The sequence below is a fragment of the Lactuca virosa genome, chromosome 8 (genome assembly GCF_052849685.1).
Source record: "Lactuca virosa cultivar CGN04683 chromosome 8, Lactuca_virosa_CGN04683_v6, whole genome shotgun sequence".
Lineage (NCBI taxonomy): Eukaryota > Viridiplantae > Streptophyta > Magnoliopsida > Asterales > Asteraceae > Lactuca > Lactuca virosa.
Genome location: NC_136433.1, coordinates 33,544,815 through 33,559,856, shown reverse-complemented (window position 1 = coordinate 33,559,856; position 15,042 = coordinate 33,544,815).

Genomic DNA, 15,042 nt, shown 5'->3' with positions numbered 1-15,042 from the left:
CTTTTCAAAATTCTTTTCCCCTTTTCAAAGTTCTTTTTATTTTTTCTCACAAGTTCTTTTTACAAAAATGATTCTCTTTAGAAAAAATTTTATACCAAGTCCTCAGTTTGAGTTTAGACACACCCAAGAGTGTATCTGAATCCCTCAAACCAAGGCTCTGATACCAACTTGTAACATCCCAAAAATCATGGCCAAAAATTTAATTTTAAATTTAATTAAAACCACTTAGTAACTTTGCTCAAAACATTAAAAAACATTCTACATAAAACAATTATCAGAGTATTAATCCCCAAGATCATATAGTGCGGAAAATATAGTGTGATGTGCTGCGATCGCCGACTCCTTTCCTTTGAAAACGAAGTACCTAAAATAATTAGCTGAAAGTCGTAAGCACGAAGCTTAGTGAGTTCCCCAGATACCACATACCATACATATCAACTGATCATACATGCCATACATAACCATGAGCCACACATATATCATAACCAAATAAGGTGATATGTGCCGCACATAGTCTTGCCATAATGCCACGGGCCACCACGTGGTCTTTCTTGCCAAGCCGGGGGCCATCCCCTGGGTCTTACAGACAAGTGCCAAGGGCCACCCCCTGGTCTTCCATGCAAGCATCACAAAGACAACTAGCATACATACTACTCTACTAGGCTAATCAGCATACAGTGAGCCCGGAGCCACCTCCTGGTCTTTCATACATAATAGCATACAGTGTGTCAGGAGCCACCTCTTGGTCTTTCATACATACTGCCAAGGGCTAACCCCCGGGTCTTCTTACCATACATAATAACATATTGAGTGCCAGGAGCCTCCTCCTGGTCTTTCATGCATATTGCCTAGGGCTAACCCCCGGGTCTTCCTACTCATAAACTACATGGGTCGGCATTGTGGCCTTAGACCCATTCACACAGTGAGGAGACTCACCTCGAATGCTGAATCTCGCTGCCCAACTCCCTAGCTGCTGCCATGACGGCTTCCGAAACTAACAGTCACCAACACAATATTTAATTAGTGACTAAGTTCTAGTCCATGAACTATAATCCAATCTTGGGGTAAAATAACCATTTTACCCCTGGTCCAACAATACCCATAACTAAGTTCCAAGCCCAAAAAAGATAAGGTCCACAACCATAAGATCCATTAAAGCCCATTAATGGCCCAATTTTCCAAATTGGGCCCAAACTCTTTATTGGGCCTCATCCTAAGGTCCAATCCTTCAATTAGTCCAAAACACAACCACTATGATAGTCCTTTAGGGCCCAAGAATCCCGACCCAAACAGATGGCCCAAACCCGAAGCCCAAAGTCCAAAACTCCAAACTGAGGCTTACGCGGGGCGTACCCTCGCCTTGCGTTGACCAGCTACGGGGCCGATGACTTGGTACACGGGGCGTACTCGCCATTTCTGCAAAACTTATTTCACGACTTAATCCATTAAGTCCTTCCATGAAAACCTCATAATACTTTCCATCTAAGCTTCTAATACATAAAGTCGGCACCTTTATGCATTTACAAGACTCAAAGGGACCTAATAGCCATTTTAATCCATTAGAACTCAACAAGAACGTGAATGAACCATATCTAAACATCAAGCAAGCATTTTTATGAGTTTATAATCTCAGATCTGCTAAGAGTGGCAACCCAAAGCTTCTGGAGTGGTGTCTAACCACTAGATCTTGCTCATGAGGTCAAAATGGGACCAAAAACCCTCATACTTATAAATATAAACTTATAGTGGTCAATCTCATAACTTTTTACCTTCTTTGAGCTGAAAATGTAGCAAGAGGTCCATATGCACAAGTCCTCCCTTGAACCACCACCTTGCAATGAGCTTCCACTTCTTGAAGTTCACCAAAAACCACCAAAAATGCACCCACAAAGCTCACAATACTCTTAGATGAAGCTACCAATCGGATTTAGGGTTTAAGGCTCTGAGAATGAAAGAGAGGCACACCCCCTTGGACTTAAGGTGCTTTAAATAGCGAGCAAACCCTAAAAATTAGGGTTTGGAGATCATGTGCGTACGATGGGCATACTCCCTTTACGCTGGGCGTACGTCTCTCACACCCACGTTTCATTTATCCAGCACTACGCTGGGCGTACCCCAGATTACGCTGGTCGTACTCATCTAGTTGCCACCTTGCATGTGTGGGCTGAAATGCAAGCTTTTCCATCCAGGGACCAATTCTGCCAACAACTTCAAAGTACTATAACTTCTTCGTTCTAAGTCTGTTTCTGACGATCTTTATATCCACGAAAAGGTGGACAGAAACCCTACGCTCCCAGCTCCACACCCGAGCCCTACAACTTTCCGAATAAGACCCGAGACCATAAAAGACCGAATCGTCAGATTATGCTTATACCCTAGGCTTCCGAAGTCACAACCGAACACTTTCTAAACCGGGTGTTACATATAACCTAAGTTGTTAACCTAGCACTTGATAAGGGATAAGAATATTTCTAAATAAGACATTGTAGTGAAAGTGACCATAGTTTCTAAGTGTACCTAAATGAATGCCTATAATATGCAATGCCTGTACGCACACCGAAAAATTTTGTTTTTCAAAATTTTAAGTTGAAAATCGTTTTGAACATAATTCTATTATAACATTTTCCAGCCTTGCATTAATTTTCCTTAAAAAAGCATAGTTGGCCAGGCTATACTTAATTAAAGTCCAATAATGCGTACTTGAATTAGTTATACCAGTAGTATGTTCAGTATTTTAAAATGTTTTGAAATTTTTTGGCTATAGTTATGGTTCTCTAAAGGAAAACCGGTATTCTCTATAACCTTCGGCTCTGATGCCATTTCTGTCACAAGCCGCTAAAGCAGAAACACGGGACACGAAAATATAAAGGCTCTCATAGCAAAAGTTAAAAGACAACACCAACCATAGTATTAAAAAGTATTACAATTTACAATATGTTTGAACATATTTTAAAAGAAATTACAATGCAATTGAAATACAACCCATGTGAATGCAATTGGTGTTTGTGATATGTCCCTAAGCGCTATCTTATAAACGAGTTCCTGAAAAAGCATGTAAAATGAGCGGTCAACTACTGAAATAGTTGGTGAGTACTCACAGGTTAAAAATAATATTGGTTTCATGAATCGTAATCAAAGTTTTAATAGAAGTTTCCATAAATAAAAGTACATTGCTAAAATGAGTAAATAAGTTTGCATAAACAAAGTTCGTTGTCATCATGAGAAATAAAGTATGTTGCCAAAATGAGATGCAAAGTTCATATTCTCATGGGATATAAAGTTCGTTGGTAAAGCGATTAAACAAGTTTCGTTGCTAAAATGAGTATACAAGTTTCATTGATAAAATAAGTATACAATTTTCATCGCTAAAATGAGTATTCAAGTTTCGTTGATTAAATGATTATACAAGTTTCATCGCTAAAATGAGTATACAATTTTTGTTGCTAAAATATGATGTAAGCTTTGTATGTGCATCAAGTTCCATTCATGAGTTCACTACCCAAGCCTAATGACCGAATCGTGCCCTATTGACTACTATATGTATCGCAAACATAGAGAATAAAATGGTAAAATGCACTCAAGCGAATCGTGCGAGTGAGGAGTTGTCTACCTCCTGATAGCGCTATCCATAATGACCATGGGCTCAAATGAGTTAACGAGTTGTGTCGAACGATTCACGGGACTTAACTGCGATACAGTCCTCATGAAATAAAGTAACATACACATACATACAAAATATAGCAACCAAGTTTGATACAAGTCAAAATAAATACAACAAACATAAATAGTTTAGGACATCCTTTTCCACCCAAAACATTTAAAACTGAAAATAGGGGAAGTCGTGAATACTCACAATGCTTTGAGATAATGCAAATGGTGCCTTGAACTACACTCCACTCATACCACTATCGATTCCTACAACGATGTTACACACTAATGAGTCTCTAATTGAAATCTAATACTAGTATACTTACTACTACATAAGAATTATGCCAATAATGTGTCAAAATTTTAATATTTATAAGTTATAAACATTTTTCTGTGAAAATTAAATTTCCATGAATTAATTGTTATATAACAATTTAAATGGAAAGTTCTCATTATTGAAATGTTAATATTTAACATTTTAAGAGGTGTTCCAATGATTAAATATTCAAAAACTAAATCAATTTAGTTCTTAAATTTCTCAAACTTTGTATTTCAGTTTCAAATGAAGTCAAAGATGTTAAGATAAATTTTCTTGAATTTTTGATTTGTCTAACTATTTTTCACTATTTTAATTCCTTGAATAATCATAAAATCATGGAAAAATAGTAAACTATCATGAAAAACTCTTATAATTTTTGTGCAACTGTTTAAAGTATACATAATCTTGGAAAATTATTTAAAGTCATTTTTGAACAGTAAATCCCTATTTTTGGAATTTAAGTGTGTTTAGTACTAAGAAATTAGAAATAAATAGTAAATAGTTAAGATAAATCCTCCAAATATTTCATTATGGTTATAACGTAACAAAAGATTTTCTGATAACTTTTGATGAATTTTGGATAAGGCTAACTATTTTTCACTAATTTAATTCTTGTCATATACATTAAATCTTGAAAAAATAGTAAAAGGTTATGGAAAATTCATCAAATTTTTCTGTGAAGCTTATATAATATATAGAAGCTTTGAAAAATAATAAATGTTATTTTTATAACTTGGAACCCTATTTTTGTTATTTATTTACATTAATAACAATAAAATAAAAACTAATGGTAAATTGTAATAAACATTTCTCAAACTTCTTGGGAGATGTTGGTTTACAGTATAGGTCATTCATGAATGTTTCCAGAATTTATTTACTAGTGTAAGTGTTTTATATACTTTAACACCCTATTTTCTTATTATTTTCATGTAAAAATAAAGAAAATATATATTGAGCTAAAAATTTCCAGAATGCATCTTCATACAATTTAATAATAGTGAAAAATCGTTTTCTTATTTTGGATGTCGAAAAACGTGCCTAAAGGCTCAATATATTATAGAGAAAACTTTGTTTTAGTGATTTTGGTAAAAGTTATTGATGTCACTTTGAGCATTTTTGCAGCATGTTCCAAAGACTTTTGAATCAATATCTTTTTGTTCCTTTGATTTTATGGTGTTAGGAGTTCAAAATAATTTTTGAAGGATTTTTAGTGATGAATAAGTCCTTTGAACATGCAACAAAAAACTAATATTCACAAAAAGGTGTTGTTTGAGCAACAGTTTTGTAAAAATTGTTAAAAATCGAAATCTTAATGTTTTGTAGTAAGACCATTTGGGTTGGAAAGCTAACTCATATCAGTATAATTCAGGAAAATAATCACGATTTTTGGTTATCAAATGAGGGTGATATGGCAGTTCAAAGTCAGGCAAAATAATCTCGCAGATTGCATGTATGATGATTAGTTAGAAAAGTGAGTTTTCATCATTACTTTAAGTAAATCCTTTGAAATATTTTAAAGATATCGTGATAAACTCATATTATAGTCATTTTTCTAGAGATCAAAATATTAAAACTTATCAAAATGCATACATGCATTTATGAACAAAATTTTGTTTCTCAAAAACTCTTAACTTGAGTTTGATGTTTTAATCCTTAAAATCGATTTTTGCACTAAGATCATGAACATGCAACCTTGTTTATCATACATTCATTGTGTTAAAACACATCCATGATGTTCTAAAAACCATTTTAACCAAAAGAAAACAAATTTGAAGAAGATGAAGAAGTAGAAGTTGGTTTTTGAAGTAATATGCACATAAAATCATAAGAAAATAGTAGAAACTTGCATGCATGATTTAGTTAGGTGTTTTTACCTTGATGCGTCCTTATGGATAATGGATATTCTTATGCAAAATGGTGGTTTTTGCTGGAAATTTTCGTGGGTGAAAGGAAGAGAAGGAATGGGGGTTTTAGAGAGAGGAAAAGAGAGAAAAGAAAGATTTCATCTCTCTGGATACCCAATCTCTCTCGTCATCACTTTGGGGTTTCTCTCCACCAAAATACATAGATGCATGTAGACTCATGAATTATCGACGGGAAAAATCTCTCCCATGGATTCTGCATCTAACATCGTATTTTCTAGGGAGAAGTAGGAGAGATGTTTTCTAGAGAGAGAAAGAAGAGATGTGTGTGTGTTGAAGAATGAGAGTGAAATGAGGAAGAGGTCCGACTTTTTTGAATGGAGAGAGGGTTTTAAGAGGCTTTGAAAACTTTAATTTGAATAAATACAGCCTCTTAATCTTTTTTATAAAATCGTCTTTAGTTTTTATAAAAATTCTTAGTGCATTTACAAGATTTAATTTTATTTTTGTCTTATAAATTAAGGGTAACTGGTAATGACTTAAAATTTTATTTTCCTTGATTATATTCCCTGAATTTAATTATTTTAAATTTATATTGTAAGGTTCATAATTATTTTCATATAATTTTTGAGGTTAAGGTTTATAAAAGTAGGTATTTAGGGTTTTTAGGGTTTTTCGGATTTTGCAAAACTTTGAATATCAAAATAAATTGAATCTTTGAGACTTAAAATTATTTTTGTGTTTCCTAACTCTTATTCAAGTTAGAAAAAATGTTTGCAATTTATTTTTTTATCGGTTTATTGGCATACTAGTCCTAGTTCAACTTTGAGACTTAAAATTATTTTTGTGTTTCCTACGAGACTCAGACCTAATTTCTACTACTAGGTCGAGTGTACGATGTGTGTATATGATTCATGAAAAGGTGTTCGAGTCAAAGAGTGACCTGAATATGGATAGTCACTACAGTTAAGTAGATGTAGAATTCACATATCAATGTGAAATCTAAGTACACTATCCATTGTTTCTAATTGTTTCCAAGTTTCTAGTAGGTTATAACTTAGCTTCTACTTACTAAGTCTAGTATGTGTCATGCCTATATGTGCAACTAAGTTTAGTCAAGTCATGGACCGACTCGAATTTTGATGGTTGTCAGAAAAGGCTAATGAAGAAATACAAGATTTGCTCAACAAGGGATGGGAAAAAAGGGGAGAAAGTATATAGTACTTCAAGGATTGGAAAAAGAAGTGTAAAACTTAAAACTTTAGTTTTCTATTCATAATTGGTATAAGTTTAGATGCACTTTAATTTCTTTAAGAACATATACATGCTTGTTATGTTACAATTTCATGTGAATTTCTATATCAAATATAATGAACTTTACTAATACTTCAAATATGTTTATATTTTCATGTGAATGTCTACATGTATGTTATACAATTACATGTTTTATTAAAGATATGCTATTGGTGTGTGGGTAGGGGGTGGGTATATTTCTACTTTGAACCAGAACGGTGGAAACGTCCGGGGGCGGGTGACATCATTTTGTAATATCATAACAAGTGTATATAAATGAAACATAGGCATCATCATCACCATACAAATAAGATAACAACATACATGGTTTACATCATTGTGTTTGTTCATAAAATTACATCCCTAAAATATCAAGTGTAAGGTGAAAACAAAAATACAACAAATATCCAAATTTCTTAGCTGCCAACCTGTTTAGTGAGTTCCTGAGAATACAAGTTATTTTGAAAAGCGTCAACATAGAATGTTGGTGAGTTCATAAGCATGTTTATATGAAAACTTTGCATTAGTTTGTAAACTCCAGAAAATCTGATATATTATGTAAAAATAGATTTTGAGTTTTGTTTCAAATCTTGTATTATAACATGTGTATTCTTGTTGATTGTGTATAAAGAGTGAATCCCAGAAAATCCTGTATTTTCTTTTATATGAAAAAGTGTGGTCTTAACCCTAAGACCCGAGTGGTGACTTTAGATGTAAAATAGTGGATGCATAGTTCGTACTTCGTACATGAGTAAGGTATATGTATTGCGTAAATTTGTTATATTGTTATCCTCTATGTGAGTCGTTATAACCATGCTAATTATGACGAGAGTGCCTGTCTTGACGTTCTTCGGGCGTCGATTTCTAAAGATAATTGCCGCCCTAGACTGGCATGTCTAGTTGTAGCGAACAGCTCAGGTGTGGGGTGTCAACCCCGTATAGATCTATACACAATTTCCCACTCTCCCTCCAGGAGACGTTGGTTATAACTACATGACTTTCTATGTACATTAGGTAGGTACGAGTGAAGGAGTGTCTTACAAGAGCCTTAATGAGATTTACACGAATAGTGTGTTTCATTATTTATCGTTAAAAATAATGTTCCGAGTGTATATTTTTGACTAAAATCCATAGATAACAAAAATATAATCTTTATTATCGAAAGTGGCGGAATAACTCGTTTTTACTGTTGTTATCAAAACAGCCTATTGTTAACGAAATTTTCATGAGAGGCCCAATTTACTAAAATTGTCACTAAGGCCCAATTTACTTAAAATTTGTCATATGAGGCCCAATTTAAGTAGATTTGTCTTATAAGGCCCAAATTAACATAAAATGTCACATTTGGCACAAGCTTATTGAATAGTTCCTTTTCGGCCCATTTTAATTAAAAATGTCATAAATGGTCCATTTTTGTCAAAAATGTCAACTTTAACCCCATAATACCGAAAATGTCATAAGAGGCCCATTTTTATAAAAAATAGCCATTTTAGCCCATTGTTACCGAAAATGACATAAAAGGCCCATTTTTATCAAAAATGATTATTTTTGCCCTTTAATACCGAAAATGACATAAAACGCCCATTTTTATCAAAATTGATTATTTTAGCCCATTTTCACTCTATTGACAATTATGGTTCCTTTTTATATTTTCTTTAGTTTCATGGTAAATTTATTAATATTCTTAACATATCCAACCATCGTAAGAAGTTACATATGGTAACTTATATACCAATAACTTCAAAACTTGGATGAAATCTCGAGTTCATGGATGTTTATCAAGATTTGATAACATTTCACACACCATAACATGAAAAATACACATGCTAGCATAAATACTAAGATTTTACACAAAACTAAGCTTGTATTCTCCCCCTAAAGATAGAAAATCACGAAAACAAGGGGTATGAAGCTCACATTGGGCTTCTTCGGTTTTGAAGAGGAAGAATGGAGTGAGTCTTCGGCCTTAGCTAACTTATTTGAGGATTTTTTCGATGTTGAGATGCTTCTAAGAAGCATGAACACAAAAAAGACATAAAACGCCCATTTTTATCAAAATTGATTATTTTAGCCCATTTTCACTCTATTGACAATTATGGTTCCTTTTTATATTTTCTTTAGTTTCATGGTAAATTTATTAATATTCTTAACATATCCAACCATCGTAAGAAGTTACATATGGTAACTTATATACCAATAACTTCAAAACTTGGATGAAATCTCGAGTTCATGGATGTTTATCAAGATTTGATAACATTTCACACACCATAACATGAAAAATACACATGCTAGCATAAATACTAAGATTTTACACAAAACTAAGCTTGTATTCTCCCCCTAAAGATAGAAAATCACGAAAACAAGGGGTATGAAGCTCACATTGGGCTTCTTCGGTTTTGAAGAGGAAGAATGGAGTGAGTCTTCGGCCTTAGCTAACTTATTTGAGGATGTTGAGATGTTGAGATGCTTCTATGAAGCATGAACACAAAAAAGAAGTTGTATGAGGAAGGATTCTTGGTGTAACTTGGAATAAGACTAAAGAGTTTGTCAAGAACTTACCAAGTGTATAATGCTTGAAGACAATATTCTTGTAAGCACACACAAACTCGCAATTTTAGACGTAGTGGAATGAAGAAGTTATTTGAGAATTAAGAGGAGTTGAGATAGAGAGGAAGTTAGGAAAATGAAAATGAAGTGAGGATGGTGGTTGTGTGTTCGGCCGGTTTAAGAGATGAGAGAAGAGAGTGGCTTGTGTCTTGATATTTGTAGATGCATGGGATTGCTTTGTTATATGGGGTTTAAGGCCTAGAAATATGGTGCTTAAAGGTGTGTTGGCATGCTTAGATTAAATCTTCATTTTTCATTTTTTTTTGAATGAAGACCAATTGGACATAGGAGGGGAAGGGATTGGGCTTCGTTTTTCTTGAATGGCCGAAAACACCTCGAGCCCGTTAAGAGTTTTCGACTTATGCATGTTCTTAGGATTGGCTCGGCCCAAGGAAGGTTTTGTCCCAATCATAATTCCATAATAAATGGATTAGGCCCAATAAAGATTTTTAGTTTAGTGAGAGGGCCCAAAAGAGATTTTTGATCCATTAGGGCCCATATTTGGGTTCTCGGCCAAAAAGGACCAAGTTTAGAGGTTACCAGCCCATTGGGGACCAATGAGAAGGTTTTGGTCCATTAAGAGGTTTGGACTGAGAAATTTGTGTTAAGGCCCAAAGTTGAGTGGATATAGCTTATTGGGTTAGGTTTAGAGCTTTCACGAGGAAGTTTCGACTCGATTCAAGTTTTGGATGTATAAACTGATATAGCATTGAATTTTGGTTCACATATAAACGTAGCGTTACATAGTTACACAAAGAACTATCTTGTACATGGATAGGAATCCTAGCCCTAAAATGCTAGTTGTGACATCATCCCCCCGTTAGAGGGAATTTTGTCTCGAAATTCATTCGAACATAATCCTTATTAACGAGAGAAAAAGTGAGGGTATTTCTGCATCATCAAATCCTCGTGTTCCCATGTGAATTCAGGTCCACGGCGGGCACTCCGTCGAACCTTCACAATAGGAATACAGCTTTGCTTCGTACGCTTCACTTCTCTATCCATAATTTCAACGGGTTGTTCAATGAAGTGGAGATCCTCATTCAATTCAATTTCTTCGAGTTGTATAATGAGGGTTTCGTCCGATAGGCATTTATTCAGGTTCGATACGTGGAAGACAGGGTGTACATTGCTGAGCTCCGACGGTAGCTGCAGTTTGTAAGCCACCGGACCGATCCTGGCAGGGATCTCGAATGGTTCGATGTACCGTGGGTTTAGCTTTCCTCGTTTTCCAAATCGTACTGTCCCCTTCCAGGGAGAAACCTTTAACATCACCCGATCTCCTACTTGAAACTCCAGAGGCTTTCGTCTTTTATCTGCATAGCTCCTTTGTCGGTCTCGTGATGCTTGGAGTCGTGCCCTGATCTGGAATATTTTCTCAATTGTTTCCCGAATGATTTCAGGTCCTGTGAGTGTGTTGTTTGGTACCTGTCCCCTTGTCAGCTGGGTGTCTCCTACGTCAGCCCAACAGAGTGGTGATCTATATTTCCTATCGTACAAGGCCTCGAAGGGAGCGACTTTAATGCTTATGTGGTAGCTGTTGTTATACGAGAACTTGATTAGGGGCAAGTGAGAATCCCATGCCTTGCCAAAATCTATTACACAAGCTCGGAGCATATCTTCTAGTGTTTGAATGGTTCGCTCACTCTGACCGTCAGTCTGGGGGTGGTAGGCAGTACTCATATCCAGCTGAGTTCCCAATGCTTTCTGGAGTGACTGCCAAAATCGAGAGGTGAACCTACAATCCCGGTCAGAGATAACAGATATTGGTACTCCATGTAGTCTCACCACTTCCTTTATGTAGATCTGTGTCAGTCTTTCCATCTTATATGTTTCTATTATTGGTAGGAAATGGGCAGATTTAGTTAATCGATCGACAATCACCCAAATGGCATCCAGTCCGTCTGCCGACTTAGGCAATTTGGTTATTAAATCCATTGTTATTATTATTTCCCATTTCCACTCGGGTATCACAGGTTGTTGTAATAATCCTGAGGGCTTCTGATATTCTACCTTAATCTTGGTGCAAGTCAGGCACTTACCCACGTAGGTAGTAATTTCTGCTTTCATATTTGGCCACCAATAATGTTGTTTGATATCCATGTACATTTTATCGGAACCCGGATGGACGGAGTATCGTGTCTTGTGTGCTTCATTCATGACTACGTCTCTAAACCCTCCAAAATTTGGGATCCAGATCCGACCCATGAGATAGTAAGCTCCGTCCTCTTTGATTTCGAGATTCTTGTCCATCCCACGCAGCGCTTCGTCTGCGACGTTCTCCGGCTTCAAGGCTTCCAGTTGAGCCTCCTTGATTTGTGTAGACAGGTGAGAATGGATAGTTATCGTTAGTGTTTTTACTCGGCAACCCGAATATTCTTTTCTGCTTAAGGCATCGGGCACCACGTTAGCCTTGCATGGATGGTACTTGATCTCGCATTCATAGTCGTTTAGCAGCTCGACCCATCGCCGCTGCCTCATGTCCAGTTCTTTTTTGATTCAGGATATGTTGGAGGCTTTTGTGGTCTGTGAAGATGATGCACTTTGTACCGTAGAGATAGTGCCTCCAAATGTTTAGGGCGAAGACCACAGCTCCCAGCTCGAGATCATGGATGGTATAGTTTACTTCGTGGGTCTTCAATTGTCTGGACGCGTATGTTATCACTTTTCCGCGCTGCATAAGTACACATCCTAACCCTTGATTTGAAGTGTCGTAATATACTACGAAATCTTCCGTTCCCTCTGGAAAAGACAACACCGGAGCACTGCAGAGGGCTTGCTTCAGGGTTTGGAAAGCAGATTCTTGTTTGTCATTCCAGTTGAAGGGTACGCCTTTATGGGTTAGAGTGGTAAGGGGCTTGGCGATCTTGGTGAAATTCTGAATGAACCTTCTGTAATAACCAGCAAGGCCCAAGAATTGTCTTATCTCCGTTGGTGTTCTCGGGGTTGCCCAGCCCTCAATAGCTTTGATCTTGGTAGGGTCTACATGTATTCCTTCTTCACTGACTACGTGTCCTAAGAAATCCATCCTGCGAATCCAAAACTCGCATTTGGAGAATTTTGTGTATAACCTCTCTGCCCTTAGAGTTTCCAAAATCTTTCGTAGATGCTGGTTGTGCTCTTCCTTACTCTTAGAATAAACAAGTATGTCATTGATGAAAAAAATTACAAAGTTGTCGAGGAATGGGCGGCAGACTCGGTTCATCAGGTCCATAAAGGTTGCGGGTGCATTCGTTAGACCAAAGGGCATAACCACGAATTCGAAATGTCTGTAGCGGGTTCAGAAAGCAGTTTTGGGGATATCTTCTTCTTGGACCCATAGTTGGTGGTATTCGGACCGTAGATCTATCTTGGAAAAGTAACGGGCTCCTTGAAGCTGGTCGAATAGATCATCAATCCGAGGGAGAGGGTATCGGTTCTTGATAGTGAGCTTGTTTAACTCCCGATAATCGATGCACATTCTGAAAGATCCGTCCTTCTTTTTGACAAACAAGACTGGAGCTCCCCATGGTGAGAAGCTCGGCCTGATGAATCCTTTGTCTAGGAGTTCGCTTAATTGGATAAATAACTCTTGCATTTCGGCAAGGGCTAACCTATAGGGTGACTTGGCAATTGGTGTGGCTCTAGGTATTAGGTCAATTCAAAACTCGATTTGTCGCTCAGGGGGTATTCCTGGGAGGTATTCCAGAAATACATCTGGAAAGTCGCGCACTTCCGGAATATCGTTGATGTTCTTTTCATCTTTCTGCTTGTCTACTACGTGGGCAAGAAAGGCATGATTCTTTTTATGCAGGCACTTTTGTGCCTTGATGCACGAGATAAGACGAAGATTTGCACCAGGTTTATCACCGTAAATGATTAGTGTTTCGTTGGTGGGTAGGTGAAGGCGAACGACCTTCTTATGGCACATAATATCAGCATGGTGGGGGCTTAACCAATCCATACCAATAATCACATCAAAACTTCTAATATTTACCGGCATCAAGTTGATTTGAAACGAGTGGTTATTTAGCGTTAATATGCATCCTATGAAAATGTCTTTGGTTGTTTCAGTTTTCCCATTAGCCATTTCCACCGTGAAGGCTTCGCTTAGCTTTTGGGGTTGTTGATTTAGTAGGTGTTTGAATTTATGACTCACAAAACTCCGCTCAGCCCCACTATCAAATAAAATGCATGCGTAAGTATTGTTGAGGGGAAATGTACCAGTGACTACAGTCGGGTCTTGAACCGCCTCCCCCTGCCCCATTGCTAGGATCCTGCCTAATCCTTCTGCACCCTGATTGTTGGCTTTGGGGCAGTCTTGCTTAAAATTACCAGTCTCTCCACATCCATAGCATTCCCGACTGACCCCGACGTTGTTAGGTTGGGGTTGTTTTGTTGAGGCTGAGACCTACAGTACCGGGCGGTGTGCCCTTTGCGATTGCATTTGGTACACTGCAAGTCTCGGCAGGCGCCATTGTGGTGGAAGTTGCATTTACCACACTTGGGCAAAGTATCGGCGTAAGGCTTTGTAGGTGTTGGTGTGATCGAGGCTGATGCAGCTGGAGCTGGTGCGATATGAGTGGTAGCAGCGTGGACTGCTACAGTTTGTTGTTTCTTGGATGATCCCTGATTTTGTCGCCCCTTCCTTTTATTTTCCCAATTCTTCTTGTTGCCTCCTTCCTTCTTGGCTTCGACCTCTGTGTTCTTGATGCCCTTCTTGCTCCCATGATCATACAGCTTTTGTTCCAAACGCTTTGCACTGTCGAACGTTTCAGGGTTGGCCACAATCACATTTCCCTAAATTGGAGGAGTTAACCCCCAAAGGAAACGTTTGATTTTCTTGCCTTCAGAGGTTATCATCCTCGGGCACAAGAGTGCCAGTTCACTAAACCTAGCGATATAAGCTTCAATATCCGAGTTTTGCACAGTAAGGTTTCATAGCTCTTGTTCCAATTTTGGTACCTCTCCATGGGAACCGTATTCAGCCAACATCATTTCCTTGAGTTCCTCCCACGACATAGCGTTTGCGACTGGAAGATTTAAGGCCTTAACATGGCCATTCCACCATGATAGGGCTTGATCAACAAACGTACAGGCTGCGAGCTTCACTTTACTTTCTTCTAGGCATTCACATATTTCGAAGACGGACTCGGTCTTCTCGATCCAGCGTTTCAAATTTATCACCCCACCGGTTCTGTTGAATGTTCTGGGCTTCGCATTTGAAAAATCTTTATAGGTGCATGTTTTTGTAGGTCCTTTATTAATTCCATGGTTAGATTTTCCTATTCCTTGACCATTTTCACCCCCATTGTTACCGTTGTGGATGTGAGC